The sequence below is a fragment of the Toxorhynchites rutilus genome, chromosome 2 (assembly GCF_029784135.1).
Source record: "Toxorhynchites rutilus septentrionalis strain SRP chromosome 2, ASM2978413v1, whole genome shotgun sequence".
NCBI classification, from domain to species: domain Eukaryota; kingdom Metazoa; phylum Arthropoda; class Insecta; order Diptera; family Culicidae; genus Toxorhynchites; species Toxorhynchites rutilus.
In genome coordinates this window covers 167,230,759-167,246,777 of record NC_073745.1, presented here as the reverse complement: position 1 = coordinate 167,246,777, position 16,019 = coordinate 167,230,759, and the positions used below count along the sequence as shown (strand labels likewise).

General features: G+C 37.4%; 4 long non-coding RNA genes across 4 annotated transcripts; 2 read left to right on the top strand and 2 right to left on the bottom strand.

Annotated features, from left to right (window-relative positions):
* Positions 1-6,374: 6,374 nt before the first annotated feature.
* LOC129769018 (uncharacterized) lies at positions 6,375-7,407 on the bottom strand. The gene is made up of 3 exons (XR_008741788.1): positions 7,300-7,407; positions 6,804-7,240; positions 6,375-6,747 (listed from the first exon to the last, which is right to left on the bottom strand). It is a non-coding gene; the product is annotated as an uncharacterized LOC129769018 (long non-coding RNA).
* Positions 7,408-7,783: 376 nt separating this feature from the next.
* Positions 7,784-8,706, top strand: LOC129769022 (uncharacterized). The gene is made up of 3 exons (XR_008741792.1): positions 7,784-8,158; positions 8,214-8,263; positions 8,323-8,706. It is a non-coding gene; the product is annotated as an uncharacterized LOC129769022 (long non-coding RNA).
* A 248-nt stretch (positions 8,707-8,954) lies between these two features.
* LOC129769020 (uncharacterized) lies at positions 8,955-10,219 on the bottom strand. Its single transcript, XR_008741790.1, has 3 exons — positions 10,098-10,219; positions 9,641-10,038; positions 8,955-9,584 (listed from the first exon to the last, which is right to left on the bottom strand). It is a non-coding gene; the product is annotated as an uncharacterized LOC129769020 (long non-coding RNA).
* A 1,862-nt stretch (positions 10,220-12,081) lies between these two features.
* Positions 12,082-13,104, top strand: LOC129769023 (uncharacterized). Its single transcript, XR_008741793.1, has 3 exons — positions 12,082-12,167; positions 12,227-12,630; positions 12,687-13,104. It is a non-coding gene; the product is annotated as an uncharacterized LOC129769023 (long non-coding RNA).
* The last annotated feature ends 2,915 nt before the right edge of the window (positions 13,105-16,019 follow it).

Genomic DNA, 16,019 nt, shown 5'->3' with positions numbered 1-16,019 from the left:
GCCGCTGCAGTTTTATCCTGAAAATCAATCATTATCTTTGACGCTCTCCTAAACTCCTAAAAGAAGCTCAATGCCGTCGATTCGAAATGAGCTTCGTTTACGAGTTTAGGGGTGCGTAAAAGATAATAATTGATTTTCAGGCGGAATGAACACTTTTTTGATTCCACATGGCCTTCTAACAGATGAGAAATATTAGTCTAACTAAATATTTCTCTCAATATGACGATTAATCGATTAATCGATTATTTGGAGCGATTAAGGTGAAGGTGGAAGCACGATAGATACAACACGGTAGCACGGCTTATGAGAAAGGCCTTTCAGCCATCTTGGATTTTGTATGTAAACAATCTGCAATATTTTGCAATATCTTTTTTTTGCTCTTTGTGTGTGGTATTGTTTTGGTGGGCATAAGAGCATTGAAAAGTTGAAAGGTAAGTCTTTTACGGTTAAAGTTAGGTTTGTAATATACTCTATCTTATATGTTTCAGCTCAAGAGAATAAATCGACTTTCGGTGTCGGTCGGTGATGGAGGTATTTTTCCCTCGTTTTGCAGTTAGAGACGTCGGTTAATTATTCGATTGTAAGGTTTCTGGAATTTCAAGTTTTCCTATATCTAATATTCTTTGTTTCTGTGTTCTTGGTTAACAAAAACCTAATGCCTGTTTTTGATGGGGCATAAAAAGATGATATAAAAGGATTTCTAGGAACTTCCTGCGATTTGTTTTATCGTCGATATTGTTCAGCTCATATATTATAGAAAAAAAACCCGAAGCTGTAACTGTAAAAATAACCATAAGCCACCGATTAATTTATAATTTACAGTTTACAATTCTTCCGCAAGTGCATTTATTTCACAAGTGTGTATATGCGTGACCATTATTTGCACGAACATAAATACTCTTATATAAAAATGGCGATTCGTGAGGTTATAATAAACATTTCACGAAAATATTTTGCGCCATTTGTTTTTTTTTCTATGTCTGTAATAAATCGTATATGAGTATGGCAAAAGTCGTATTTGGTGCTTTGACAATTCATGAATATATTCATATTAGATCGCAATTCAATTCCAACATAATCGCTATTATAGCCGTTCAAAGTTGCATATTCATCCAAACAAATTCGGTAAGTATTCGCCATGTATGTATATGGCCTCCACTTTTGCATGCATATACCAGTTAGGCGCATTATATGCCAACCAAATTTTAGGGCATATCCCAGCAAACATTAAATCGTATAATTTTGCACGTGCCAAGTCTTACAAGAAATCCGAATAAATCATAATCGCATATAATATCAATCAAAGTATGTATCGTGTATATTTGAAATCGCATAAAATGTAAAAACTCGATTTTATATACCATTATCAAATAAAGTCGCATATCGGTATAATAAACATCATTTTTATGATGTACATTGTCGTAAAATATATTTAATCCGCATCATATGCGTATATTACGCTGATGCAGTTTGTGTGTCGTATAAGCGTATAATTTAAATCGATTCAGTACTGTAGAAAATCGTGTTGCATGCTGAAGAAAATCATGAAACAGTAAATCATATTAGATCCTAATAAAGGACATATTACATCATATTGAAATGTCAATGAAATGCTGATGCACTCGAAAGTTTTAACCGCTGTTGAATTAAATTGCAGATAGCCGCGCGAGATAGCTGGTGGATGATAATCCAGACGACCGGAGTACGAACCCATATCGGAGCAGTTTTCACCAAACATCAATCTGTGTCATTTAAAACATTCATATTCCACTCCCAACACAAGTCAATCAAACAATTATTATTTCTACAAACATAAATATTCATATATAAAAATGGCGATTCGTGAGGCTACAATAAACATTTCACGAAAATATTTTGCGCCATTTGTTTTTTTTTTCGATGACTGTAATAAATCGTATATGAGTATGGTAAAAATCGCTATTATAGCTGGTCAAAGTTGCATATTCATCCAAACAAATTCGGTAAGCTTTTGCCATGTATGTATATGGCCTCCACTTTTGCATGCAAATGCCAGTTAGGCGCATTATATGCCAACCAAATTTTAGGGCATATGATGTTATATATACGCTTGTTATGCGATTTAATGTTTGCTGGGTACACAACTCAAATAAAAATAAAATCTATCTTAATAACTCATTTACCACCTTAGTCGTCTCCCTCATCGACACTACCAAAATAACGTTTTCACTATATTATGTAGTCTTCATATAATCTTCTTGCTGCCACGATCATTGACAACAACAGATTGTACAAATAATCCTATGCCATTGAATTAATATGGAACAATAATTAAATTCGATTAATATACTGCTACCTGAGATAACTAATTTGTCAATCATGTTCATATTCAGCCTCGTTTTCGAATACAATTCTACTACGATTAGTACTCGTAGCAGTCTCGTTGGTAAATCACACTCAAATGATGCTGAACACAAGAGTTCTTTTCCCACGTCAGTTATAACTTTTCCAATCGATACGGCATTTTCTTTTTGATTGGTTTCTCTTATATTTACAGCAGTAGTTGAAAATAATATGTAAATATTACCTCTACCATCTGCTTGTCATTTCTTCAAGAGATAACTCAACAGCATCATTTTAATCGTGTAGTATAGAAGTTTGAAATTTATTCTGGCATGCTCCGCGTCTGTGGAACTTCCTCTGATGTTTCTAGATATTCGTCGAAGGTCCAGATTTACATCACTCATGATCAAAACCCGGTCTTGCGCTGTATGTCCAAAGTGAGAAGTATCCGGTTCTAGTTGTTTTCGGCCATCATGTGTGCAAATTCTCAATCTGTAGTATTAAACCCTATCAGATATGCTTCAATACACCAGGTAATGACCGATCGATTTTGGAAACAACACCCGACACGAAACAACAATGGCTACGCGAAAATTAATAACTATTACTCAAAACAATCGATACGATCAGAAAAACACTTTTCTACGAAGAACAGCTGCGATAATACATTCCATTCGCTCGCTTTTGTTTGGTTTGACAGTTTAGCAAGAAAAAGAAAAATAATCGGAGCAGGGATGCCATTTCGTGCAGCATTAGTCGGCAGAATTAGAAGAAATAGCTGAAATTATAGGCAGTGCTGCCTGTGGAGGGCATATTGGGGTTAGTTTCAAGTACTTTTGTAGCACTTTTCACTGTTTCGGTCGACATGGTGCCGACAACTGCTCGAAAATGATTTAGAGTGGGAATGTACAGCAATTTGGTTGTCATTGAGGTGAACGGGTTCAGCTCGGATCATTCTATGTTGATCTTTCGACGTAGAACTACGTCTTTCAAGAAAGGTGCCAAATCAGAAAACAGGTCACGTTTCTATGAAATAAAGTTAACGTTAATAACCATTTTCACTGTGAACGAATTCTCATGATTTGCGTACCAATGGAATCGGAAATTCTCTAAGATTTGTTTGATATGCTATACATTACAACTCGCTAATCTCTAGACGGTTTAAATTCATGAAAACTGGAAAAACTTCCTTTTTCCCATACATTTGTTCTGCCGATTTGTGTGCTAACCCTACCCGTATTTCAATTGCTTATAACTCGAACATTTCTTAACAGATCGGAAAGATGTTTGCATCAATTGATAGGAAATATTTCTACGCGTCTAACACTAATAAAATGTTATTTTTATGGAATGAACAATCGAATAACTGTAAAATGTCAAGCGTTATCTAAACGCCCTAACTGGCAAGTTTTGATTGTCCTGATTTACGGTTTCCCCAACACAGACTTAAAAATCGATGTACCGCTTTGCAAATATCCCCGATAATCGTTCGATTAATCGATTAATCGAATACTTCCTACAAAAATCGATTATTAATCGAACGAATTCTGCACAACCAATAATCGAAGCGAATGAATAATTTAAGTCGATTAATAGATGCAAACCCAGAGCAAAAAAAACCCTACGGCCGCTGCAGTTTTATCCTGAAAATCAATCATTATCTTTGACGCTCTCCTAAACTCCTAAAAGAAGCTCAATGCCGTCGATTCCAAATGAGCTTCGTTTACGAGTTTAGGGGTGCGTAAAAGATAATAATTGATTTTCAGGCGGAATGAACACTTTTTTGATTCCACATGGCCTTCTAACAGATGAGAAATATTAGTCTAACTAAATATTTCTCTCAATATGACGATTAATCGATTAATCGATTATTTGGAGCGATTAAGGTGAAGGTGGAAGCACGATAGATACAACACGGTAGCACGGCTTATGAGAAAGGCCTTTCAGCCATCTTGGATTTTGTATGTAAACAATCTGCAATATTTTGCAATATCTTTTTTTTGCTCTTTGTGTGTGGTATTGTTTTGGTGGGCATAAGAGCATTGAAAAGTTGAAAGGTAAGTCTTTTACGGTTAAAGTTAGGTTTGTAATATACTCTATCTTATATGTTTCAGCTCAAGAGAATAAATCGACTTTCGGTGTCGGTCGGTGATGGAGGTATTTTTCCCTCGTTTTGCAGTTAGAGACGTCGGTTAATTATTCGATTGTAAGGTTTCTGGAATTTCAAGTTTTCCTATATCTAATATTCTTTGTTTCTGTGTTCTTGGTTAACAAAAACCTAGTGCCTGTTTTTGATGGGGCATAAAAAGATGATATAAAAGGATTTCTAGGAACTTCCTGCGATTTGTTTTATCGTCGATATTGTTCAGCTCATATATTATAGAAAAAAAACCCGAAGCTGTAACTGTAAAAATAACCATAAGCCACCGATTAATTTATAATTTACAGTTTACAATTCTTCCGCAAGTGCATTTATTTCACAAGTGTGTATATGCGTGACCATTATGTTTAGTGAACAACTAAACGAATGTCAAACATTTGTACTTTACTTTTGCACGTATGAATCTAACGACGAGTATATCGACGAATAATATATGAATCCGTTCAATCCGGTGACAAAAAGACTAAAATCAAATAAGAATAGTCCGAAAATGATATTATGCATTATATTTAATAAATATTCCACGCCACTGACATTAATTTATACATTTCATTGAACAATATTCTAAAATAGGAAAAAAAGTCAATTGTCCAAAAAAGTTACTCCTGTACGCGTGTCGGTGTCTCAGACCGAATGTGGTGAAAAAGTGGCATACGTCCCCTTCGTACCAACTTATACGATACGCTAAACGATGATGAACAACGAATGACGAAGCTAGAGAGAATCGCAATGTCGTAGTTTTGATGTTTTGCTGAGAAATTAACGAATTATTGATTTCTTGGTCTCTCAGACCTATGCGCGAGTATAAGAGTGTTAACCGTCATGGTGTTTCGTCGAAATTCTTCGGATATGCTAAATCATTTACGATTGAACCCTAAAAATGATTCCCTGGTGGTGGAGGAGACTGGGAAGAAGAATTTAGGGTCTGCAGGAGTAAAATGCGGACTTAAAGAAGGTGGTCTCAGCTCCCGTTCTAAAATAGTAGTATTCAAATTCAGAGTGCCAAGGAAAATATACCATACTAGTGGTCAATGATTCTATAAATGTACCTCTTTTGAACTAGTAGCTATAAGGACCAAACAGAAATATTCAAACAAATCAGCTATTTCATTCAACATTCAAAGAACAGGTAATTTTGAACAGAAAAAAATTTATGTTGGTACAATAATAATATTGTGCATCATTCTCATTGTGCACTTTTTTTTTCAATCGTCCTCAAAAAATCATGAAATGGTAAATTTATCAATATACTAAAATACCATTTCATTCAAAAACAATTATTCTGCACCATGTTTATTTCAAAATTATATTTAATATAACTTTTAAAATTATGACATCATACTTTTTTATTACAAATATGTCTGTTCTTTTTGATTACAAGAAATAAATATTCGCTCGGTTAATCGAATACTGAAAAACAATTATTCGAATGAATCGAATATTTAAAAATGACCCCACGATTAATCGACAATTGAATAAACGAAAAATTTAGACATCTCTATTTGCAGTCAAATCCCTTTCCACAGTCCTCTGTATATTTATACCGTTTCCCCTCGCGCACTTATTGACGACACGGTCACACCTTTATTCTACACATCTTGGGTGGAAGCTACCCACATTCCGTTTTGCCTGCCAAGATCGGGTCGATGAAATGTCAACAATCGACCTCAAATGCTGCCACCTTGCAATCGAGTTATCGACCTTTCATATGCATTCATCGAACAACTTGACGCCACTATTTCGCCAACATGTGCAAGGCGTCGACCTGCTTGCAGCGCTGCTTCCAGCACTGCTTGCTGCTTGTTTGTATTGGTTTGTTATTGAAAATGAAAAGGAAATACATTGATCGATTTTAATCATTTTATTGAAAAAAAATAATAAAAAACCATGTATAATAAAAATAAGGTATATAATGGAATCGGTGCATCCGAGTTGTCTGGATTGACGATTCAAATCCGACTGAGTACATTGATGAATACCTCCTTGCCCTTGATGACACAGATATGTGGCTGAGGAGGATTCTTCAATGTGCGTGAAGCACGGGATCTCCGATGGGGAAAATTGCTCGAAATACTATCGATGGCCAGGTCCTGCTGCTGTTACTGTTGATGCTGTTCCCCGGAATAGCACCCTGGACTTAAAGGATACTGCTGCGGGAAAGCTGATGCTGTTGGCTGGTGTGACAGAAGAGGAAATAAGCAATGTGGTGATGAGGGAAATCATCTTTCTCACTCGCCGATTGATTGAGTCGGATGTATTCATAGCTGAAACAAAATAAAATGATTAGTAAGTGAAAAGCAGAAATGAATTCCCTACTCACCAGTGTATGATCCGGATAAAAATGCGAACATTAAAATTTCATGCGATTACGTTCGCTTACCTCGCCTATTTCCATTCTACTATACTACGGAATCAGTGCATTCGGGTTCCTCCGGGGTGGTAATTCAGCTGAGCAAGTTGATAAATACCTCCTTGTCGTTGAGTTTTCGTGTCTGAAGAGGATTTTTGAATGTGCGCGAAGCACGGAACCTCTAATGGGGAAAGTTCTTCGCAATACCATACCATGGTCAAATTCTGCTGCTGCTGCTGTTGATGCTGTCCCCCGGCATTGCCAACAGGGGTTGGACGTTACTGCTGCAGGAAAACGGATGTTGTTGGCTGCTGTGATAGAAGTGGAAATCCGCACTGTGGTGATTGGAGAAATCATCTTTCTCACTTACCGATTGATGGAAGCAAACGAGTCGAATGTATTCATAGCTGATAAGACAAGATAAAATAATTAATAATTAAAAAGCCGAAATATATTTCATACTCACCAGTTGTATGATCCATTTGTTTTTGTTTGAGATGACAGTTTAGCGGAGTGGAAAAAAGAACCACCAGTGATGCCATTTGGTTTGTTTAATTATTCAGTATTTTCGACCAACGAATTTTCGATGTTACGTATTTGGGGAATAGGCATGGCAGAATGGATTTTCAAAAGGAATAAACACACTTTTAAAATAAAAATTATGAATGAACATTATTTTTCTCAAATGAAATTAATACTCAATGTAAATGAAAATCACTATTGCATGCAAGTGATGAAAAAACGTCATACAAAAATTATGCCTAAAGATAATTTTATATTATAAAGGTAAGTTTTTGTGAGAATATCTGAAAATTTATAGAAAATAATTTAAACTAAGGTCAGGAAAACGTACTTCAAGTAGATAAATAAAGCCAAGAAACAATTTTCATAACTGGTGAGTATGGAATCTTTTTCTGTTTTTTATTTTATATATATTTTCAGTTTGGAGTTTGTGGAATAGATAGGTTTTTACTTTATGAATCTGGAACGAACGGATTGCTACCGGCGGCATTCCTGAACGCAATTGGGTCCAACACGGAAGCTAAACTAGTTCATATGCATCCGGACAACGTTGCCCAGAAGCAGGCACAACAAGCAATGAATTTCGATACGGAACAACTAAGCAGATGCATATCAGTGAAAGTTTATTCCGTTCTGAGACATTTCTACCAACGAAGTAAGGACACGAACGGTATTGAATTGAATGATGCTAAGCCAGATCAACAGTGTGGGGAGATTGACGGTGTAGATTCGCCACAGGTGGAAATTAATCACAAACGCAAGATGTGACATTATCAGATTCTCCCAAAGTGGTTTCTTACCAGGTATACTATTAGATAGCAGACATTTTAAAATACTAATTATTTTATTTTATTTCAGCTATGAATACACCCGTTCGGATGATGTGGCTTTTTTGCTTCCATCAACTGGTGAATGAGAAAAATGACTTCCCCCATCACCACAGTGCTTATTTCCACTTCTATTACAGCAGTCAACAGCATCGGCTTTCCCGTAGCAGTATCCTCCAAGCCATGGTGGCTGTTCCAGGAGACAACATCAACAGCAGCAGCATCTGGACCTGATCATCGATAGTGTTTCGAGCAACTTTCCATATCGGAGATCTCGTGCTTCGCGCACATTGAAGAAGCCTCCTCAGCCACATATGTGTGTCAAGGAGAAAAAGGAGCTGGATTCGAATCGTCAATCCAGACAACCCGAATGCACCGATTGCATTATATATCTTGTTTATATTTTATATGCATTTTGTGTTTTTTTGAATAAAATGATTAAAATCGATCAATGTTTTTCCTTTTCATGTTTCATAACAAACCAATACAAACAAGAGACGATCAGTGTTGGAAGCAGCGTTACATGCAGGTCGACGCCTTGCACATGTTGGCAAAAAAGTGGCGTCAAGTTGTTCGATGAATGCATATGAAAGGTCGATAACTCGATTGCAAGGTGGCAGCATTTGAGGTCGATTGTTGACATTTCATCGACCCGATCTTGGCAGGCAAAACGGAATGTGGGTACCCACCCACAATCCAATCGACGAAAAAAACATCGACCTAACAACGACCGTAACGCTGTTACCTACCCACATTCCGTTTTGCCTGCCAAGATCGGGTCGATGAAATGTCAACAATCGACCTCAAATGCTGCCACCTTGCAATCGAGTTATCGACCTTTCATATGCATTCATCGAACAACTTGACGCCACTTTTTCGCCAACATGTGCAAGGCGTCGACCTGCTTGCAGCGCTGCTTCCAGCACTGCTTGCTGCTTGTTTGTATTGGTTTGTTATTGAAAATGAAAAGGAAATACATTGATCGATTTTAATCATTTTATGGAAAAAAATAATAAAAATCCATGTATAATAAAAATAATAATGTATATAATGGAATCGGTGCATCCGGGTTGTCTGGATTGACGATTCAAATCCGACTGAGTACATTGATGAATACCTCCTTGCCCTTGATGACACAGATATGTGGCTGAGGAGGATTCTGCAATGTGCGTGAAGCACGGGATCTCCGATGGGGAAAATTGCTCGAAATACTATCGATGGCCAGGTCCTGATACTGTTGCTGTTGATGCTGTTCCCCGGAATAGCACCCTGGTCTTAAAGGATACTGCTGCGGGAAAGCTGATGCTGTTGGCTGGTGTGACAGAAGTGGAAATAAGCAATGTGGTGATGAGGGAAATCGTCTTTCTCACTCGCCGATTGATTGAGTCGGATGTATTCATAGCTGAAACAAAATAAAATGATTAGTAAGTGAAAAGCAGAAATGAATTCCCTACTCACCAGTTGTATGATCCGGATAAAAATGCGAACATTAAAATATCATGCGATTACGTTCGCTTACCTCGCCTGTTTTCATTCTACTATACAACGGAATCAGTGCATTCGGGTTCCTCCGGGTGGTAATTCAGCTGAGCAAGTTGATAAATACCTCCTTGTCGTTGAGTTTTCGTGTCTGAAGAGGATTTTTGAATGTGCGCGAAGCACGGAACCTCTAATGGGGAAAGTTCTTCGCAATACCATACCATGGTCAAATTCTGCTGCTGCTGCTGTTGATGCTGCAGGAAAACGGATGTTGTTGGCTGCTGTGATAGAAGTGGAAATCCGCACTGTGGTGATGGGAGAAATCATCTTTCTCACTTACCGATTGATGGAAGCAAACGAGTCGAATGTATTCATAGCTGATAAGACAAGATAAAATAATTAATAATTAAAAAGCCGAAATATATTTCATACTCACCAGTTGTATGATCCATTTGTTTTTGTTTGAGATGACAGTTTAGCGGAGTGGAAAAAAGAACCACCAGTGATGCCATTTGGTTTGTTTTATTATTCAGTATTTTCGACTAACGAACTATCCGCGTTGACGATATTGGGAAATAGGCATGACAGTATGAATTTGCAGAAGGAATGAATACACTTTTAAAATGAAAATTATGAATGAACATGATTTTTACTCAATCAAATTAGTACTCTATGTAAGTGAAAATCACCATTGCCTGCAAGTGGTAAAAAACGTCATAAAAAAATATGTTTTGAGATAATTTTATATTATAATGACAAGTTTTTTTGAGAATATCTGAACGTCTATAGAAAATAATTCAAATTAGGGTCATGACAACGTACTTTAAGTAGAAAAAAATTATGCCAAGAAAAAAATTTCATACAAATTTTAGCAAATATAAACTGATTCGGGCTGACTAATATGATAGAGAATAGTTTGCCTCATACAAACTAATGCCGTCTCCAGATGTCGATACCTCATCGTCGTCATCGTGAATAGGTAACAGCGTTACGGTCGATGTTAGGTCGATGTTTTTTTCGTCGATTGGATTGTGGGGAATAGGTAACAGCGTTACGGTCGTTGTTAGGTCGATGTTTTTTTCGTCGATTGGATTGTGGGTATTCACGATGACGACGATTAGGTCAAGGCGCCTAGAAGTATATCCTAAGCAAGGCGGTATAATAAGGTGGAACGTTATGTCAGAACTGCTGTTCAGCCATTACTTGAGTTCGAATTGACAGCGGCCAAACGAACGGCTAGAGTTTTCCGAGAAAGAGGATAACAAATGGTATGCAATGAGGAGTGCATGCCGCTATGTGTTTGCTGCGCATAAATTTTGGTTTTGTTTACGCTGTTGGCATCATTGTAGTGTTTCGGTGACTGCTGCAAGTTATTGTCTGCATTGCTGTTCTACGGGACGTGAGGGTTGTTGCCGTTGCTGCTGGGATTGGAAACTCAGCGATTGTGGGAGCTTTGCTAGTGGGTATATAAAAGAGGTGGCTCTTAATAACCGGTGGGCTTGTGCCGTACTGCTTTAGCTGGAGACTCGCCTGATCGTTCGGGTTGTGAGACACAACAGCTAGTTCGATTGAAACCAGCCCAGCGTAGGTATATGTTGGTGGGGACCGCTATGTAGCATTAAGATTTGATCTACTTTGTTTATAAACAAAAAAGCCGCTGTCATTTTTCATCCCGTCTCGCATCATCCATGCCTTATCGTCATACTGTCGAAAACGAACCACCTGTCAATTCCAGCTCCTTGATCCTAAGGTGGGCCAACTTGCTAATACCACTCTTCAGCCATCTTGGAAGTCTACTGTGTTTTGTTTGTAAACAAAACACAATACGCAAGTGACGAAGCTTGGTCGTGATCAGTCTGTCTCTTTCACGCTACAAGCAAATAATTCCCCTTCTGCTTTCTTCCGTACTGTTTTCATATACCGCTCCCCTAACCAACTTAGTGGCGAAACGGCCTCACCTAGTACCATAGACCCGTCTTGGATTAGGTATCGACATCTGGATACGGCATTAGTTTGTATAAGGCAAACTATTCTCTATCATATTAGTCGGCCCGAATCAGTTTATATTTGCTAAAATTTGTATGAAATTTTTTTCTTGGCATAATTTTTTCTACTTAAAGTACGTTGTCATGACCCTAATTTGAATTATTTTCTATAGACGTTCAGATATTCTCAAAAAAACTTGTCATTATAATATAAAATTATCTCAAAACATATTTTTTTATTACGTTTTTTCACCACTTGCAGGCAATGGTGATTTTCACTTAAATAGAGTATTAATTTGATTAAGGAAAAATCGTGTTCATTCATAATTTTCATTTTAAAAGTGTATTCATTCCTTCTGCAAATCCATACTGTCATGCCTATTCCCCAATATCGCCAACGCGGATAGTTCGTTAGGCGAAAATACTGAATAATTAAACAAACCAAATGGCATCACTGGTGGTTCTTTTTTCCACTCCGCTAAACTGTCATCTCAAACAAAAACAAATGGATCATACAACTGGTGAGTATGAAATATATTTCGGCTTTTGAATTATTAATTATTTTATCTTGTCTTATCAGCTATGAATACATTCGACTCGTTTGCGGTAAGTGAGAAAGATGATTTCTCCCATCACCACAGTGCGGATTTCCACTTCTATCACAGCAGCCAACAACATCCACAGCCCTGTTGGCAATGCCGGGGGACAGCATTAACAGCAGCAGCAGCAGAATTTGACCATGGTATGGTATTGCGAAGAACTTTCCCCATTAGAGGTTCCGTGCTTCGCGCACATTCAAAAATCCTCTTCAGACACGAAAATTCAACGACAAGGAGGTATTTATCAACTTTCTCAGCTTAATTACCACCCGGAGGAACCCGAATGCACTGATTCCGTTGTATAGTAGAATGAAAATAGGCGAGGTAAGCGAACGTAATCGTATGATATTTTAATGTTCGCATTTTTATCCGGATCATACAACTGGTGAGTAGGGAATTCATTTCTGCTTTTCACTTACTAATCATTTTATTTTGTTTCAGCTATGAATACATCCGACTCAATCAATCGGCGAATGAGAAAGATGATTTCCCTCATCACCACATTGCTTATTTCCACTTCTGTCACACCAGCCAACAGCATCAGCTTTCCAGCAGCAGTATCCTTCAAGTCCAGGGTGCTATTCCGGGGAACAGCATCAACAGCAACAGCAGCAGGACCTGGCCATCGATAGTATTTCGAGCAATTTTCCCCATCGGAGATCCCGTGCTTCACGCACATTGCAGAATCCTCCTCAGCCACATATCTGTGTCATCAAGGGCAAGGAGGTATTCATCAATGTACTCAGTCGGATTTGAATCGTCAATCCAGACAACCCGGATGCACCGATTCCATTATATACCTTATTTTTATTATACATGGATTTTTATTATTTTTTTTCAATAAAATGATTAAAATCGATCAATGTATTTCCTTTTCATTTTCAATAACAAACCAATACAAACAAGCAGCAAGCAGTGCTGGAAGTAGCGCTGCAAGCAGGTCGACGCCTTGCACATGTTGGCGAAAAAGTGGCGTCAAGTTGTTCGATGAATGCATATAAAAGGTCGATAACTCGATTGCAAGGTGGCAGCATTTGAGGTCGATTGTTGACATTTCATCGACCCGATCTTGGCAGGCAAAACGGAATGTGGGTATACCCTATAGCCTTTGTAGTAGTATAGGTAAACCCACGTGTAAAAATGGGGTAATAGTGTTTGTGAGATAAGAGCAAAGCGCACGTAAATAGATTAATTCACTTATCAGACTGTGTGGCGCTTCATTGACACGAGTCTTTGAATACATCTGGAAAAAATAACAATTTAATACTAAAGTAAAATGTATGAACGATATGTTCCTATGAACAATTGCAAATATAAATATATATATATAGAAGGCACATTTGCATATGAAGTAAAATTCTGATTATACGCGAGCGTAACATGAGCAAATTTATAACACATGCGAATTGGGGCTCTTTTGGTATTAACAAGTTCTTCCGCATGGTAACTCGATGTTGATAATTCCTTAATATTTTCCTTCGTTGATCGTATCGTTTTCACATATTCACGTTGGAGAGCCTTAACCCTTCTCTTTGTTGGCCGAGGCATTTTGATTGAATGTAATACTTTTCCGTTTACTGTTTTTGAAAGCATAGGCAGCCGTGGAAGTGTTCCGAGCTCTGCAATGCTCTGTAATGCAAACTTACATTATAGACCCATTAAACGTAAAAATAATAATTGTATTGATATCAACACAATTTTATTCTATTGATTTTCATGACATGAAACGCTATGACTCAGAAATAACATTTTATTGAGTGGTTTTTATAGCTGTCTCGATAATGTTGTCTGGCATCTATGTCGAAAAAATTATGATGCTTTCACCATGCAAACAAAACCATTGCCGAAGATTGAAAAATGAAAATTTAACTTTCAGAGCACTTGCTCGAGTTTTCCGACGTTTTTCACTATACAGTGCAACAGCAGATGAAAATTTAAAATCTTGTGAGTAATCGATTAGAGTTTGGTTGATATTACTTGATGGGAAGTGTGCGAAAACGATCATTTTCTTCACACTGTTTCGCAAAATTATTTATTTTTCGGGCGAGGGGTGAGGAAGGAAGATGAAAGAAATGAGCGCCATTGTGGCAGCCATTTGTGGCTAGCTTCCACCTTCACCTTAATCGTATCGAATAACAAACTGCTGAAAAGTATTCGATTAGTGGATGAACGATTAATTTCAATAATCGGGGATCACTAGCTGTGTTTCCCTATCACGGACTTTAAAATCAATATGCCTGGGGGAATCCGCTTTGTCAAAAAATTCAAGTCGGGGATAATTTTTTCCCACTGAGCTGTGTTTCCCTAACACGGACTTTGCAATCAATGTGCCTGGGGGAATCCGCTTTGTCAAAACATGCAAGTCGGGGGTATTTTTCCCCACTGAGCTGTGTTTCCCTAACACGGACTTCTAAATCGATGTGCCTGGGGGAATCCGTTTCGTCAAAACATGCAAGCATGGGTATTTTTGGTGTTGAGTACTTTTGTACTCGCTTGCCGTTGTGCAGACCGGAAAATGTTTCCCTTAAACGTACTTTTAAACTGAGAAGCCTGGGAAAATTGTCATTTCAGATACTAGAGGTGAATGAACTTTCCCGAATCGAGAACTACGTAAACATTTCAGAGGGAAATGTAAAATACAATGATCGTTTGACAATTTTCCCGTTCGAATATTTTGGTAGTCAAACGTAAAAGGACGTTTGTCAAATTTATTTGTAACGAAGAAAATAATCTATTACAAAAATTTCGATGCATTCTTAAATAATATTCGAAGTGGTAAACAAGTGAGTTGAATGACATAAATACGTAGTTCTACGTCGAAAATATGTGGTCGTGTCCTTGATACAACCCCTTACAATATTTTTGTAATGAATTAGGACAAATCTCAATGAATTCCGTGACACGGAACAGAAGAAAAATATTTATACAATTACGTAATAATTTCTAGGTTTCCACACTCCCTGTTATGTAAAATATGCAAATAATCCTTCATTCCTTTTTAGATAGCTTATTCGTAAAGTTAATTTCCAATTTAGTCCAACAACTGATAAAGTTATATTCCGATTTAGTGATTGATCCAATGTAATTGTTAAATTTTCAAGTCATAAGCTGTAAATAAAATAGCAAAGGTTGACTTAATTTTTTTTTCTACCTAGTTCACCGTATTTTTCAAAACTAGACTGTGTGCTGTGGAAATCTAAGATAGTGGCGAGGTACAATTTAAGCATGTTAAAAAAATTAAGCTAAAAAATAAACCGCAAATGGCAGAAATAAACCATTTGTGCATATGTGGACTCGCGGTCTGCAGTCAGGTTATATTCGTCATATATGTGAATAAATAATTTTTCAAGAAGAACCTTTCCATTCATAAAGATGTACTAGAAGTAGTGGGAGTGTATAAGTAGTTACGTGATCGTTCGGAAAAAAAATCTCAGGAATCAACAGTTCAGAAACAACATTGCTCAACTCTCGAGATCACTCGAAGGCATTCTGAAAGATGGCCAAAATTTTTAGGAAAATTCGTTTGAAGAAATCTTGATATTCCTATCGGAGGAGGCAGACGTACTTACGAGAAAGTTTGTGAAGCAGAAACATGAAGGTATCTGGTAATGACTTAGTCTCTAGGATTCAACCGATCCATCGAGCTTCAAGCCCATCGCGTTATTATTATCAATCAGCAAACTATTCGAGCGGTTGTTCCTCCAGCGTTTGTTTGTTTCGTTTGTTTGCTGCTGCAAGGTAAATAGTCCTCAAATTAACGAATGGAAACAAACG